We start from the raw sequence: 16553 nt of genomic DNA on the forward strand, positions 1-16553 counted from the left end.
TATCGGTTACGTTTATTCAGACAGCGCTCAATAATTAAGTATTATCACGTCTTTAGGATTAGTCCATTGTTTTCTTTCATGGTATTTTTATAGTCATCCATAAGATGGTATTTTAAAAAACTCCATGTTGCAGTCAATTATATCTGAGAAGAAGAAGTGTAGACATTAATTGCTTTGAGTGATTTTTTGGATGCAAAATGTTCATGCCTTCATTAATCTTCATTAGTTTGAAAGGAGATTCCTATTAGTATTTTTCTTCTTTCTGTGTTACTTTTCTGGAAAAGCTGGTAAATGAGTCAGACTCTTCAGGCATGATGAAATTCCTATTAGTAAAAATGTTTTCTAATTGCATAGTACGAAATAGGCCTCTATACAACTCAATGAACACAAAATATAATCAAGGAACGCGATTGGTTCACCTGACTCTGAAAGCAGTGCCATGGCGAAATGTTAACACTTCTAACAAGACAAAATATCACCAAATCTGTTGTCTAAACCAAAAGGCAAAGAATGCCTTCTTCAACAGCACTAGGATTTATATGGGCAGCATAAAGAACCAAGATGGAGTTTGGCCAAGACATTAGACATAATTCATCCCGTAAAGATCGTCATGAAATCTTTAATGCTCTCAGTGACCAGGTTCTTGGTTTTGCGATTCATTTGTAACACTCTCTTTTCTGTTAGTATAGTGCCTTGAAAACACCATTGGTTGATATGTGCCTAGCTTCATATATTACCTGCACATGTTTGGAGGTCTTTTGTTAACTACAGTGAAATATGTGTAAGAGTTCAGTACTATACTGATGTTCCAGGATGAGGACTGAAGGCCCATTATTTTACGTGCTATTTTTCGTACCTTAGAAGCTTATAAGAAGAGACTGTCCCTGTCCTAAAGAATTTGCAGCACATTAATCTGACCCAGCTTGACCCTGATTAGCTTGTGAGAATCAACAGGATCACAGCACGTGCTGGTTTGACTGCAATGACTCGGGCAAGTGTCTCTTCTATTAACCAGGGTGACCATATGCTGTACAGGTTAAGAGCAGTTGACACCTCTTTAATTGAGGGTGACAAGTCTTAAAAAAGATGTACATCTAATCTCACCCTCTTATATGGCAGAAGAGCATGGCACTAACTTATGGGTTGAGGAAACAGGGGCAAATATTACTGCTCTCCTGCATGCATGTCTATCTTGATATGGAATATGCTTTGCCCATGGCAGCTGCAAAGCCTGCGTGATTTTGAAGGAACCCTTAGAGTCTGCTCCAGGTAGTGTAGGAGTCTCTACTCTTGCTCTTCTTAGACAGACAATTTTTTATATGTGTCTTGTCAGCTGTTTCCACACAACCATACAGCAGTGGCATTTCCAGAAAAAAAATAGAAAGCTCATGTAGATTTGCTCTGTTTTTCCCTGCAAGAGGTTTCAGCAGGAGCTGCAGACTTGCTAATGCATGGCCCTCATCTGAAGAAACTACTCTGGGAACTGGAACAAATTATCTGGGAATCTAACTTCAAAGGATCAACAGACAACAAAATAAATATAAAAATAAAGATTTTGGCCTAAAATACAGCCCCAAAACCACACTAAACTTAAAACCCAGCAAGAGAGTTGCTTCCATCTACTGAAGCCAAGAAAAAAAAGTGACAACTGAACAGCAAGCTCCTCTAACATGGGCTATAAATCAGTCGTTCGTGTCTCGGGCTGCTAGTGTTGAAAAGCAAATCCATGAGCTGGTATGGGAAAATGCTGGATGATTAAAACAACTTGAAAGTATCCCTTTAAGTTTTCAGATACTTAGAAGATTTAACAGCGAAAGCTGTAGTTGTAGTTAAAGTTCTTAATTTATACTTGAATATACTCAATGTCTTCTACAGTTGCTTCATGCAAAATTAAGAGGAGCCTTTCATTCCTCAGTGCTCATCTCTCGGTGTCATACAGGACTAACACCTTTGTATTAACATGGCCAATACAGACTCATTATTATTGCTACTACTACTGCTTTTATTATCTACTTTGAAAGCTTTGTGCTTCATTTTTATGATGCTTTGTTACCGTATAGCATTGCTGTATCCCCCTAGGATTTCCAGCCTTCCACATCATGGTAACTCATCTCTCCTCTCTAGAACCACCCAGTGGATTCATCAAAGAAACTGAGAAGCATGAGCATATTTTTCTTTATTTAAACAGGGTAATCCTATAGAGATGTGTGAGTAAGACCATATAGAGTCTGCAGCCTTGATACGAGAGTGATCTTGGATATTTAATGCCGTATCCTCAACTTTTTTTCCTAAGTCTCAGTGCTACTGTTGTTGAAATAAATGGAAAAATTGCCACCAAGTTCTATACGTGCAGAAGCAATTAGAAAGTGGAACGCTTCTTTCAGGAAATCTGTTTCCAAGCTCTACAATCAGATTTTTAAAATAATTCTAAAAATCCCTGTAACATCTCGAATTAGGTTATGGCATGTTGTCGGCATTTCGATTTAGTAGAAGCCATTACTGACTCAGATGATTTTCACTTCTGCAGCACAACATGGATAGATAGGAGGATTAATATTTTCAATGTATTTCATCATGCATAAATTGTTACATTGGAAGTAAGGAAAAAAAAAATACCGGAGATTTTTCACCTAGATGTATTGAGATAAGTAAAGAGCAGATCAGTTTGATAATTATGTTTGGAAAATATCTTGCTTAATAACGGTGGACAGATATTTACTTATCATTTATGCATGACCTAGTTGTAAAATTATCTGATTTTACCTATGAAGAGGAGAAATTTTGGTTTACAGAATAGGAAATCACTCTGACATGATGTGATGTCATATGATGAAGAACTTGCTTTTATTTATTCTGCTGTTACTGTCAGCAGCATTTTCTTTAATCAGATTTATAGCAGGAATAAATACTGAATTTGACACTGGCTTATCCAAAACATGTAGTTTTATTCTAAAAAGGAAGTATGAGAACAAAAATATAGTTCCTATCTGACTATTGTTTATTGTATCATTTGTTAAGTACTGTTTGTTTTGCACCTTGAATTTTATTGTTCCCATCTCAAACTGTCTCTAGAGCCAAAACTGTGTTTTCTGTAATAGACATAACAGTATAGTTGATACAGAATAGATTTTGTCCAGTCTTTTTGCCTATTCATTGCAAAATGGAAATTAATCTCTTTAGCTTCAGGCTGCATAGTTTACTATCATTAGTTGGGGACAGTCAAAGACACGTGAAGTTTCAATAGTAGAGAAGCCTTGGGATTTTCATCTGTTTCTGAGATCTTAATCAAAAATATTACTGATTGCTTGGGAATCAATGAACACACTCCTGAGGAAAAAAAAAAAAAAAAAGAAAAAAAGCAGCATAACCTTAACATTATTCACAGTGTTTTGTTAAAAGGGACAGTGATATGTAATGATTATTTTTTTATCTTAATATAATGTAGCAAAGAATATTAAAGAACACTAGAAATTTTTGCTCCATGTAAATGGGTCAGTAATGTTCAGTGTTTTTGATCTTTTTGAGGCAGTTTTACATGCATGAGTAGCTTTAAACACTTAAGAGTTTTCCTTTTGACCTCTCAGCGTATTACGCTTTAGCATATTCAAAAGCCTGTGCCTACTCAGGGCTCTTGAAACTATAGCTTTAAAGTCAACAAATACTTCAGTACTAATAGAATAAGTGCTTTTTAAAGATAATTAGTTTTGTGTTGATGACACAAACTGCAGCCTGTAGCATTAATGGAAACAGCATTTCTGAATCATTTAAGGACTTAGAAAAGGAGAAAAGACCCTTAAAAATCATTTCATTTGAGACAATACTATCTCCATTATATTATTCTCTGTACACACTGGTTAAAATTTGTCCCTGCTTTTATCCATCAATGTAAAATTATATTTGACTGAATAGGAGTTAAAACATTTTTTTAAATACGTCGACTAATGACTCGTCAGACTACTGAGTTTCAAAACTTTGTTTTTCTTGGGTCTTTTTCAAACAGAAAAGAGGAAGCACTTCCTTTTACAACACGATGTCAAGACAAGGACACACACACTCACATATGCACACACATCCAAACAAGGTACTATTCAAATCGCCATGGATATTACTGACAGACACACAGGGTTGTAAATAATAGCAGGAAAAAAATGTATAATGCTTGTAAAAAATAGCAGCTTGATTGTGCAGTATTTCAGTAATTAAAATACATTTGGTAAAGGAATAATGATTATTGTTCAGTACAGGCATCTCAGGGTTCTGTGCTAATAAAGCAACAAGCTTCATTTTACTTCCGCGTATGCGTGAAAAGTATTTTTAATCAATGTATTTATTTAAAGGATGGTTGCAGGCTACGTTCCGATCTGATTTTCACCCATGTAAATGTGAAATAATGGGACTGGCTGCAGCGCACTTGAATGGCTGGGATCACACTGCTGGCCCTGGGGCTACAGCACGCAGTTTTACAGCCTGTATTTTTTTTTGTGGCAATAAGGGCATGCTGTGTTTTCAGAGGAATGTCTTGACAACAAAGTGCATCAATGAAGGCCACCTCGCTCACAATGAAGGTCTGTCTTTTAAAATAGCACTAAAACAAAATAACTGTTGTGTTTTGGCAAGGGTCTTAACTATTTACAGCACAACAGTCAGAACAGTAAATAGTGCTTTAGTACATGGATCTCCATAAGTTATAACTCCAAACCTGGAGGAAATACTATAAATAGGGCGTTTTTTTCTGTAGGTTTTTTTTTTTTTTTTTTTAAATATAGTATCCATCATCAATGTACACATTCAGAAACACAGACTGATATTTCTCTTTAAAATGCAGAATTTTGATTTGTGACATCTGCATTGGATCTTGAATCGTATATTATCTTTATGGGAGCCTTTTTCTAACATATGTTAATTGGCTGTTTTCTGTGACAAATTATGAGCTCTTACTTTGATGAGGTTCAATTGCAATCATGTTGGAGTTGAGTATGTAGACTTTCCAGCCCCCGCTGGCTCCTTAAACCACTACAAACATCTGCACGTCACTGCAGTGCTGAGTAATGGCAGGATTTGGGCTGATCTGATTTCTGTACAGATTTTTTTCCACAGGATATTTTCAGCTCTTTGCACTAAATCTGTTGCAGGGTTTGCTGTTTTTAGGAAAGGGATGATCTAAAATTAACTTCCTGTATGGGATTATTAGAATACAATGAGAAATAATTTGCAGAACAGTATACTGAAATCTTCTTTAATCTTCAGAAATTTCAGTGCGCTATTAGAAATTCTCTGTCAACTGTTATTGTTACAGTTCAAATTTACTGGAGTCATATAGCATTTCTGTGAGGAAAATTGTGTTTTGAAGTAAATATTTTTTACATTCCTAAATGTAACATTTGCAAGGTCTTTAAAGATAAATTTATTTTCCTTTTCGAGAAGTGTTTGGCATCACTTTATTTTTTTTTTAAATTTTTACAAAGAAAAGTATGTTTCCCATCTGTAGAGGAAATGTGTGTAATTATGTTTTACATAAACTTGCACATCTTCCTGCTAGTAAAGAAGATGTTGCACTGAGATTTAGTGTCATTCTATTTTTTTATGTTGAAGAAATATCCTGTTTACATTGGTTCAGTATGTAAATTAAATATAGAAAACATTCACCACAATGAAAATAATATAGCTTTGAGGTTTTTTTTACTTGTTACTTACTCTCTTGATGATAATTATGCACATAATCTTTTAATTGGAAATATTGAGATAGAAAATATGTGCTGTATTTCAATAGATTATTACTCAAAGCTGTACTTAAGGTGAAAGTGCAGAAATATGAAATCTTACATGTTTTAATACAGAGAGAGCAGTCTGGTCATAAAATGGATGGAGCACCATCTTTTCAAAAACTGTGTCAAACAATATCAATTACATTGCAATTAATTTAGCAGAACACCATACAGCTCAGCTTTGACCTAAACCAAATGGCAGTAGATAAATCTGTCCCATTTGTTCTTCAGAGAAAAGACAGGGGTTAAATTTCCAGGCAGGTGTTAGAGTTTAGAATAAGAAGAGCCAGATGTGTATGGAAGCTACTTCGGTCTCACGAGGCTGGTTTTAATTCAGAGATTTCCCTGGAGTACCACACAATCAATGAGTTCCAAATCCTGGGGCTACCTGCCTTTACGTGAAATCATGGGAACGTTTCTTCACAGTGTACTACTGAACATGTGTGGAAACATTAGTGCAGAAATTAAAGGTAAAAAAAAGGTCAACTTGAGGAGTTGCATGAGCGACGTATTTGTTTGAATTTCCAAAATGAAGAGATGGTAAGTAAGTGGAAATGCTTAAAGAAGAGATGTGTCACTATCAGGAGAAATGCGAGCAGTGCAAAACTCGCACATAGATTTTTTAATATTTTTTCTCTCATTGTAGGCAGTGTTTTAAAAGTCAGCATATGTAGGTCATGTGCAGTACAGCGAAAGGCATTAGAGCTAGGTGAGTCAATTCAGGGAGGGGTCTCCAAAGGATGATTTTTGAGCCTGTTGCCCCTACTTCAGTATGTCTGTAGAAGTAAATTGATGCATTGTATCTTGAATTAGCCTACACAATGGCATTCAGTTCCACTTGATGAGACAAGCTTAATTGGCTTTAGGAAAATAAAGCAAGGTAAAGGAAGATGTACAAGTGAAAGAGAGGGCTTGGCACTTTATTGGATTTTGAGGCCTGTGAGCCATGTGTCTTAATTGGGGCCAGTTGGGATCATTTAATAATTGCTGTCAGAAGATCAAATTTAATTCTCTTTATAAAAAGACCACAGTGGGATAGAGTTAAACAAATTGTCATCTGAGGTTTCAAATGAGCGAAGCTTTAATTAGGTTGATTAGGATGCTGTAAGACAGAGAGGGTAAGAAACAGGAAATTGATGAATCTGCTGTGTACCATGTTGGACCTTATATGACAGTACTGTCAAATATCTTCATTTCAAGAAGATACACATTAGCATAAAGGGTTATAGTGCAAGAACAACACGTGTATATAACTGTTTTACATATAGAAGATAATTACATCTTTCTGAAATCTGTTATTTTAAGCAGATATATTAATATTTTTATTATCATAATCTTGCCTTTAACATTACTTTCATACATTTTTAAATCTGCTAAATTATCTTCTCTACTTGTTTACGTACTCACTGACTATGCCAGATAAGAATTATAATATATTTACTGAAAGCAGGCAGATTTTTTCTATTGTGTAATAAATATTCACTGTACTTACTCCTAGGAACATTTGCATGAAAAATCCCCAGGTTTTGGTCCCCAGGTTTCCAGCAGAGAAACTGAGTAAAAAATGAAGGTGGCATGAAATATTTTTCATCAGAAAAAGGAGCAGCTATCAGCCATGTTCTCATCTCAACTTTAGATTCAATTCTTTACATTATGCTGCCTGCTACTTTTGTTGCAGCTATTTCTTTTTTTTTTTTTCTTTTTTTTTTTTGGTCAGAAATCACCTTGTATATCAATAGAACTCGAAAAGTACCATTTCTGAGAAAACATAATGTACATTCAAGGCCACAAAAAGATTTAGCTAATGTATCTTTGTATTGATTATGTTTTGTTTCTTCAGCATGCTTCTAGGACAATAATAAAATGAGCGATGCTGGCAACGATCTGTTTAGGGAGAAAAAAATGCTCATTCAAGATAGAACGGAGACTATCAAGCAAATTGCACTGTATTTCCCTCTGCAAATTAAGCACATTTTATATGTCTGTTTTCTTCTGATATTTGTCAAGGATGTTGACTTTTTGCATTGGCTGCTGCCAAATGCAATGTGTTTTGTATGTGTAAGAAATAAAATAAATAAATGCAGCTGCATGTGCTAATGGAGTGGTTACAGCTGAGGTTCAGCAGGCAGGGTGTGATGCTCACTTGTGGCTTTTGTAGTCGCAGACAGTGGTAGGTGTATCTCTGTGGTAAACACCTTCCATTCCAGTAGAAAATTTGCTCTTACAGGTCTTGAGGTGAGAGATGTTAGACTCTGGTTCTGTGAAAAAAAATCAGAAGAACAAATTCTCACGTGGAAAGTATGAATTAGTTACCTAAGACAATTGTCAGAAACTGAATGTGAACTATGATGTGGTTGAACAGCACGCTAAATTAGATGGCGTATTTATGTCTTTGTAACTGACTCGAGATGGATCTTTAGTATCAAAAGTGCAGCTCTTTTAGCTCTTTATCATATCAAGATGTAATTCCTTGGTGTGCTGTGTATCTTACTGCATTGTCTCTCTCTTTTCGTGTGAGTGCTGTTAACACAAACATATCTATTGCTCACCTCTTTCTCCACCACAAAGGACAAAAGAAAAAAAAAAAAAAAAGAAAGAAAAAATGTTGCAGAATATCCCACTAAGCCAAAACAACAGAAAATTCCTTCCTCAACAGACAACCTCAGTCAGTAATTTCAGGCACCTTGCCCATTTCTTCTCCCACAAGGCATCTTTTTCTGTTTTCTCCCTCAGAACAAATTCCATGTTATCTTTCCTTTCTTATAGCCATGTCTGTTTATGTATTTTTCCCTGGTCCCAAACCAGTGGGAATCCGGTTTGAATCTTCCAGCATAGGGAGGTGCCTCTTGTCGAGATACAGCCAAGAGGTAGAAAGTAAGTAACTTCAGCAAACAAATGATTGTGTGCTGGAACTAGCTGCTATGACCATGTACTTCATTTCTTGGTAGTCAGAACCTTTCATTTTTCTAACAGATGCCTCGTTCTGAACATGCATAATTCTAGACATGAGGCACCAAACAATATACATGCAAGGTCTATTTCCTATCATGTGGTTTATAAAAGGTATCAGATCTTTGTAATAACAGTATAAGTGCTTCTTTGCTATACTGCAACTGTACTTTTTTTTATATTTTTAGAACAGATGTATTCTGAGTTCATGTGTTTCTACTTAAATGGTGTGCATTTTGTATATGTAAAAGCAGCAACTTGTTCTAATTTATGAGATTTGCCATTAGAAAAAAATACACATCTTTTACAGATAGAGGCAGTTCCTCACCCCTATTCATCGAAACACAAGTGTTTTCATTTTTTTATTAGCCTTATTATGTACCAGACATACACTTTATATCCTTTTGTCCCTGGGAATGTTGTCTGAATGGGATTGGAAACTTTTCAGCTGTCATGGTCATTGTGAAAACTGATATATTTCCTTTGTCTTTTTTAAAATAAAATCTTCTTCTTCCTTAGTTCAAACTTGCAGCTGTCTCTGGGCAAGCAGTCGAGTTTAGGGAGTATCATGGTTTTTATACTCATATTTATTATATATTAACATTTACACATAATGAATGAACAGTTAGCAGCTGAGGAGCTCTCCACCATCTCATGAAGTCTATTTTTCATTTCAGAAGAACTATATTTAATTCTTGACATTTCTGGGAAGGTCAGGAATTAAAGGGAAAAGGGTGTGTTTCTAGAACTGGGCATACCAACGAGAGCAGAGCATCTCTGTATCCTCTCTAAGAAATGAATTGCCAGATGAAGGATGTACTGATCTGAAGTTGCTCGAGAAAACTCATAAAGGTACTTCAATATGAAAGTTACATCTTTAGGTCTATGTTGTAGAAAAAAAAAAAAAAAAACAACTTTCTGTTTATCTGGTAGCATAGCTGTAGCTGGGATGGTCTAACACCGCAAATGAGAGTTGGTTTCTAGGCATAAGTAACTTCACTAGACCACCTTCTGTAGCTGGAAAAAGAGAACGAGCTTTGGGTACACTGAGAATCCGAAGAAGGGCTTGTAGACCATAAAGGCAATTTATTTTTTCCACCTCTGCTTCTCAGTATCAGTGATGGATCTGTTCTCATGTTTGCATTAGTGTAAAGGAGGAACTGCATAGAAATCAGTGGTATTCTCTGCATTTGAAGTCACATCTGCCTGAGACTCCATCCATCTTTGACAAGCCAGTGATTGCTTTAGGTGAGTGGTTGCATCATGCAAGACATCTTGGAGATAAATAAATAAATACATACGTGGCTAAGGCATTAGTGAGCCCATACAGAATCAAAGTCTTCTAGCCTGAATAGGATAACAGCAAATTACTAGCTATTTTGCTTGAGAGACTGGCACATACAATTTCCATAGATCTCCCCAGATTTGGTCAGATTTTGAGGAACTTCTGTGGCTCAGACTTTCACATTTGATTGCTTCAGTTCTCTGATAGGAAGCTGAACTGTCTTAGGGGATATGCTTAAGACATATTGCCCCTTTTTGGCTTGAGTAGCTAGCCAAATTCAGGGTATTACGGGTCCTTTCCATTAGGGTAGAGGAACTGACAAATTACTCAAATATTTCCTTGATAGTTTACGAAGATTTCTTGTATCTCTAAATGTGGCAAGACTCAAGAATTTATGTCCTTTATCAAGTATTAATGTTTGAGTTCCCTTTCCCATTGGCAGTAACTCCAAAGTCATTTCTCTGTGTCAGTTTTACTTCAGGTCTCCACTCCCTGTATTTTCTAAAACTGAGGTCTCTCCCAATGTATCTCAATGTTCAGCTTCTCTTCATAGTCACAAATCACAAACCTCCATAAAATAATACCTAACAAAGTTCCTTGCTGTTTTTTATTCAAGTATCGAGGTCTGCAAGGTCACAGAAGTTACACTTACTAGCAGTAATCCTATTCCTTCCAACTTCTTTCATCTTCCAGATACTACTTGAGTGACTCTTAAAATGGGAACATCACAAGCAACACTCTCCAGCCAGAAAAAATGTTATACTGCCTTAGCACATTTATACAGTTTTCCTGTCAATATATTCCCCATCACTAACCCAAAACAGTTTTATTTTCATTCGAGCTTTACTTTCACAATTTTTGTCACTCACTTTGGTCATGTTGGAAAGGATTCCTTTTATGAAACTCTTAACAATATTTCTATGGTATCTGTTGTCTGGTAGAAGCACACATTTTAATGAGGAACTTAATAGCATCTCAGTTTTTCTGCTCTTATTTTCCACATTTATGTTCCCAGTTTTAAGGTACTTTCTTCCTCAGTTTTGTCCCTCTTCTATGTTCTTAGATGAGTTGTCTTAATTTTCAGCTTAGTCTTCCAATCAAATACAGTGCTCACTCATTTATTTGCTCAGTGCTTTAAAGAGACTTTGGGTTCTTATTATGTTTTGTCCTGTTTATTAGTGCTGCAAAATTCCTGTTTCTAAGAGCTTCCTCTTTTCTCTAAAAACTTCCTAAAAAGTTTTATTTGCAAATGTGGAAGATATCCCTTTTCAAAATGTGATTATTAGTTTTCTCCAAATCTTTGTTCCTCCAAATCTTTGTTCCTCCTTACAGAGATGAAGTGGTGGTGGAGCAGCACAAACCTCGAATAGCAGAACTCAGTCTGTGTTGTTAAACATAAATAGGTGTCGTTACAATGCCCCTTTGAGCAAGAAAAAGGAGGATCCTGGGTCAAAATGTATAAAATTCCTCTGGACCTTGTTGGGTGGAGATGAAAGAGACCGAGTCTGTGGAGATCTGAACAAGTTCACCTGTTTTACCCAAAATTTAGTTCTTTTCTCTGTCTACTCTGTCTATTGCTGCAATACTGATCATTGACCATAGTTCGGGCACTGCTGTCTCAGGTCTCGTCAATGTGCATGTTCCAAGCTTCCTTGCACTGCTGCATTTCAGCAAATTATAAGCATGAAGTAATCAAAAAATCTTTTTCTGGTAACAAAGAATTCTTTTGAGAATCAATCTTTACTTTCTTCAATAGAAGACAATCTAAAATTGTCTGCCACTGGTATTAGCATTACCAAGCACTTGTGTCCACGTTGAGACTGTGATTTGATATTGCAGTACACAGCTTTTTCCAATAATACCTGGAATTTTCCCCTGATTCTTAAAAGCCGTTGTGGGGATTTATGCTCCTCACCACAGACTTCCTCACATACAAGCACTAGTAACAAATCTGTAAATCTAAACCTAACCACAGCCAGAGACTGCTTTCAAGCGATGCAATGACTTAACTCTAGATATCTTAGACTTTTCCTATAATAAGCCAACACTCTCCAAAATCCTTTGCGTAAGACTATTCGTGAACTGTAAGCACTAGTATCTTACCCAGTATGAAAAATATCTTTAAGTATAGGTATTTCAAGATCAGAGTAGTTCCAAGATACCTTTTCAACACGTAAGGTTGAAATCATCCTCTACTGACCACTGAAATACTTCCTCTTCTCCTCCAGCTCATTAAGCAATAGAATGAATTTGTAAAACACCTTTCTTGGTATTTATTGCACATTTATTAACTATAACACAACAAATTTTTAGTTCAAGACTCCTATCTGAAATTGCAGCGGTCCAATTTCCCCACTCCATTTTCAGACAGTTTCCCATTCCTAGTCACTGTCTCCATTTCAGACCAATTAGGTGATTCAGTTTTCAGTCCTTTATTTTTTCCATAGTATTATTAGCTTGTCTGATTCAATAAACTGTTATGCTTGAGCCTGTCTCCCAAGCACTTCAAGGATCCTATTGCACATTTATTGGTCAGACTCCCCTTATGTCTGTCTAGCTGCCAAATGTACATCATGAGCCTGATCATAAACCTGTAAACTTTTTTTTCAAACTATTTAAACAATTTACTTTCCTTTTTTTTTTTTAATTGGATAGACAACTAGCACCTGCTAGTCATTATAGGTTTAAGATCAGCTTTTCAGTGTACTAGCATTTCACTGAATTTCTTTCCTTAAAATATGCATTTGTGTCTGCATTCTATGCTTTACAAATCAAATTATCTTCAAAAATATTGTAAATTAGCCAAGTCTTCCTTTCTTCACCAAGCGTAGCAGGCACATATCTCTTCTTACTGGGCTGCAGGCAATCACTTTTCATCTAGATTGTCGGTGGCTGCTTCCTCTTCTGGTGCACTGCTGCAAGGAATGACTCACCATCTGTGGCCAATTCCACCATCACTTGGAAGGCCTTTGTCCTCCTATCATGGATCTTTTTCAACACGTCCAGGTTGGGTGTAATGTGTACGTACTGTTCAGAAAACCCTCCTTCACTGTGCCTGATGGATCAGGCTCAGCACGCCCTCTGGAAGGTAAGACAAGTCACTCCTTTCCTCCTCATGTAGGCACAGATCAGTTAAACTGAGAGATGGCTACAGACAAGATGTTGAGCATCTGGATAATTCAGTCTTTTGAAAAGCAGGGTCTGTGGCAAAATAAAGTAGGGGTGCTATTGAGAAGTATCTTCTCCACTGTTTTGACCATGATGCTTAGTTTGCCCAAAAAAAAGCTTTTCAGGGAAACTTTGCAGAACAATAGCAAAAAAAACCTCTCCCACTCACATTACATTACTTCATGGTCTGGGAGATCATTAGGTGTACTGTATCTGAGCTGTAAGATACAGTGACTGCAGTTGTCTGATTCAAGGGAGATGAAGTATTCCTGCGTCTGGTTTTCAGAAGTGTTTAACTCCAAATTCCAAAAAATACACAATGCTAGATATTCTCATGCCTCTTCCTCCTAGACATATGAATAATGGTATTGACTATAAGACAGCAACTGGACTGGAAGAGAAGGGTTTTCTTCAATTCATTGCTACTTTGTCAGTTTAATAGGAATATGTTCAAATATAAATGTGAAAAGCCAATAAGGTATATCTTTCAAAGCTCAGACTTAAAAATAAACAGATTCTGCTATCATTTAAAATGGAGTATTAGTTGGAATAGACAGTCTTGCAATTCAGCAGATGCTTTGGAAATCAGTAGTAAAATGAGTAAAATATGAATTCAGATCAAATTATTCAATTTTTTTCTTTTAATTAACAATTTAAATATAGGGAAAGATTTTGCAGTTTGCAAGTTTATTAACATCACACTCCTGCCTTGATGCAAAGCTTCACTGTCCTTGAATAGTTCTCCTTTATAAATTAAACTTGTTCCATAAATCAGGAATCTGGTTAGATAAATGAAAAGATGAATAAGCTCTGGTAGTGAAAGATTACAAATATTTTATTTATGTACAGACTGTTTCAGTTTGACATTATCTCTCTCTAGTAGTCCGTAGTATTTCATCTGTTACATTATATTCATTTGTCTTGGATGTTTGTTTTGTACTTCCTGCAGCCAAATGCATGATCTCTTGAGAGTTAAATTTAGCAAATTGTAATGAACTCCCTTCCAATCTTTTCATGTGGCAGCCTGGTCATAAGATCAAAACACATAAACGTAGGTTTTGCTTAATTTCTAAATCAGGGCATTGTGGACAGATGTTCAAAACCTTAAGACGACTCAAATCCATTCATTGCATGGTTTTCTGCCTGGAAAACCATGCTGGAGGTAGTGCCAGTGGAGTTTCTGCTTTACTGATGTATTGCCCTGGTGATGACATGTATAATTTTATCATAACCTTTCTGCTAGTGGCCCAAACTGTGTCTTCTGTAAAGACCATGCAACCAAACCACAATGAATGTGGACGAGCACTTCTATCTTAAATATCAGCTGCTCTCTGTCATATAGCCTGAAAGACAATCACCACCTTCACCCTTTTCTGTATTTCTTTCAACTTTATCCAGCACAAAGTGACAGACCCAAAATCGATGTTGTTATTGAGCACAGTGTGCCCAGCTGTTTCTTCACTGTGTAGCTTGTCTGTATGTGGAACGCAGTTGGCCAGGGCTTTTACAGAAAACATTTCAGTGACCATTTTATTTGAATATGCATTTCCCACTGTGGGAATATTCATAGTTACGTTGCAGTTTTTGCAGCTGATTTTTCAGCAGAAAAGTAGCTGGTGAATTTTCATTACTTTTAGATTTTTATTTATAATCTGATGCAAAACTCTTTTGAGCAAACAGAAATGCTTGCACAAAAAGATTTCGTAGATCTTTGAAGTTACTTTTATGTATTAGGGTAAGAATCGTAAGAGAAAGGGGACACCATTTTTTTCTTTGCTTTCTTATATCAGGGTAATTAAAAAAAAAAATCAGTTTCGTTCTTTAGTTTTAACCTAATTAATCCACTCAGAAGGCAGGCTGCTTAATGGAACAGGGACATCTTTATGGCAAGTTTGTTTCTTTTGTAAAGCAACCATGAAAATGCTCAACCCTAGCACATTTTAACTCTGCTTTTCTCTGGCTGCCTTCTTGTTTATAAATTAAATATTTTGACTCTCCTGTTTTGATACTTCTTATTGCCCCTGGTGTGACTGTTCAAAGAACTCTCTGTCTGGGGTGTTGCAGCAGAGCAGATTCAGACAGTTCTGCTCGGAGAAGGAAGTGGAGAGTTTTGGTTCCCATTTTGCACTTCTGGAACAGTTTAGGGAAGGAAGCACCTTTACACCTTTTATTGTTCGTGGTTGCTGACATCATATCCTTCCCTGACCGCTCTGTGCGTGTTTCCTGCCATTCTATCAAGATCCTTGTGTGTTGCAGAGGAGGGATAGTGGGTGTGCATGTGCGTGTGCACACATGTGTCTGTGTAAGAGAGACAGGAGCGGTCAAGTCATCTGCTGCGTTTGTCCATTAGCCCTTTTCCCCGTTCGAGGCTCAGATTAATCTTCTGTCAGCTACCGCTGCCTCTGCCAAATCATATAGTGAACAGAAGCCCGCCAAAAATGAAGTTCCTCTTTTTGTAAGCAGTCTGATTTTTGGTTTTTTCTTTTTTTTTTTTTTTTATGTTTGGGTTTGCAAAAAAAAAAAAAAAAAAAAAAAAAAACACTGCTAAAGGGTGTACACCATAGCATGTAACTATGTGTTTCTTTGAGTGCAATTTGTTTGTATGTAACCATGTCATTAAGTTAGAAGGTTTCTTTTATGTGGAGAGTTCCTTCAACAAAGCTTCTGGAATTATTTTAAGTTCCTTTTTATATTTTCTTGCATAATGAAAGCCTGCATTTACAGGCATTTACTGTATTTGAATTTCGTAGTACCTTCAACTTTTCTAGCTAGTGTACTTTATTACTGTTAAGGAAATACAATTTACCTGTTAATGCTTTATCCTTAATCCTGCAAGAACTTTCAAAAATGTTTGAGAACACTGTTGTTGTCCTAAGGCAACCACAGGGTTTTTGGTATCTAGAGTTCTTTATATTCTGCTTGACTGGCAAGTCATCAGCCTTTGAAGGTTATAGCCCTTGAATCAGATGTCTTGATTTATTCCTCTGAATCTAATTGATTTGGAATCAATCCAGTGATCTGCTTTGTATGTGTACATGTGCAAATGTGTATATTAATGAAACTAATAGAACTCTGAATAAACACATAGTAAGAACAGCACATGGAGAAGTATGTGTTGATAATTAAAAAGGTGTAAAAGAGTAGGATGGTTATAGAAAACACCACAGCATTCCCCGTTTGTTTCTAGGAGCAGTAAAAACCGCAGAAGAAATTATTTTTTAAAAAGGAAATAAACTTGTTGGAAAAACTGAAAAGCTTTTATTTGGAATTTGACAAATAAGCAAAATGCAAATGGGAGAGGGATGTTTTCATCAATGGAAGAAAACTTAACCAAGTGCCTATTGAAGCAAAACTATTTTTCTTTGCGAAATTTATGTTGGGTACCT

At 36.2% G+C, this 16553-nt stretch overlaps 1 protein-coding gene across 18 annotated transcripts in view; it reads left to right on the top strand.

Annotated features, from left to right (window-relative positions):
* The window catches only part of MEF2C (myocyte enhancer factor 2C), a 141366-nt gene that overhangs the window by 40974 nt on the left and 83839 nt on the right, over positions 1-16553 (top strand). For 2 of the 18 annotated variants that reach the window (XM_071802326.1, XM_071802328.1), the window contains one exon: positions 9862-9962. The exons of 15 other annotated variants lie outside the window; for them this stretch is intronic. The gene's annotated coding sequence lies outside the window, so the exon portion shown is untranslated. Of the gene's footprint in view, positions 1-9861; positions 9963-15603; positions 15623-16553 lie in introns of those variants that run through there. One more of the 18 variants, XM_071802330.1, reaches the window with a different exon arrangement.

This window comes from Patagioenas fasciata, chromosome Z, assembly GCF_037038585.1.
Source record: "Patagioenas fasciata isolate bPatFas1 chromosome Z, bPatFas1.hap1, whole genome shotgun sequence".
NCBI lineage: Eukaryota > Metazoa > Chordata > Aves > Columbiformes > Columbidae > Patagioenas > Patagioenas fasciata.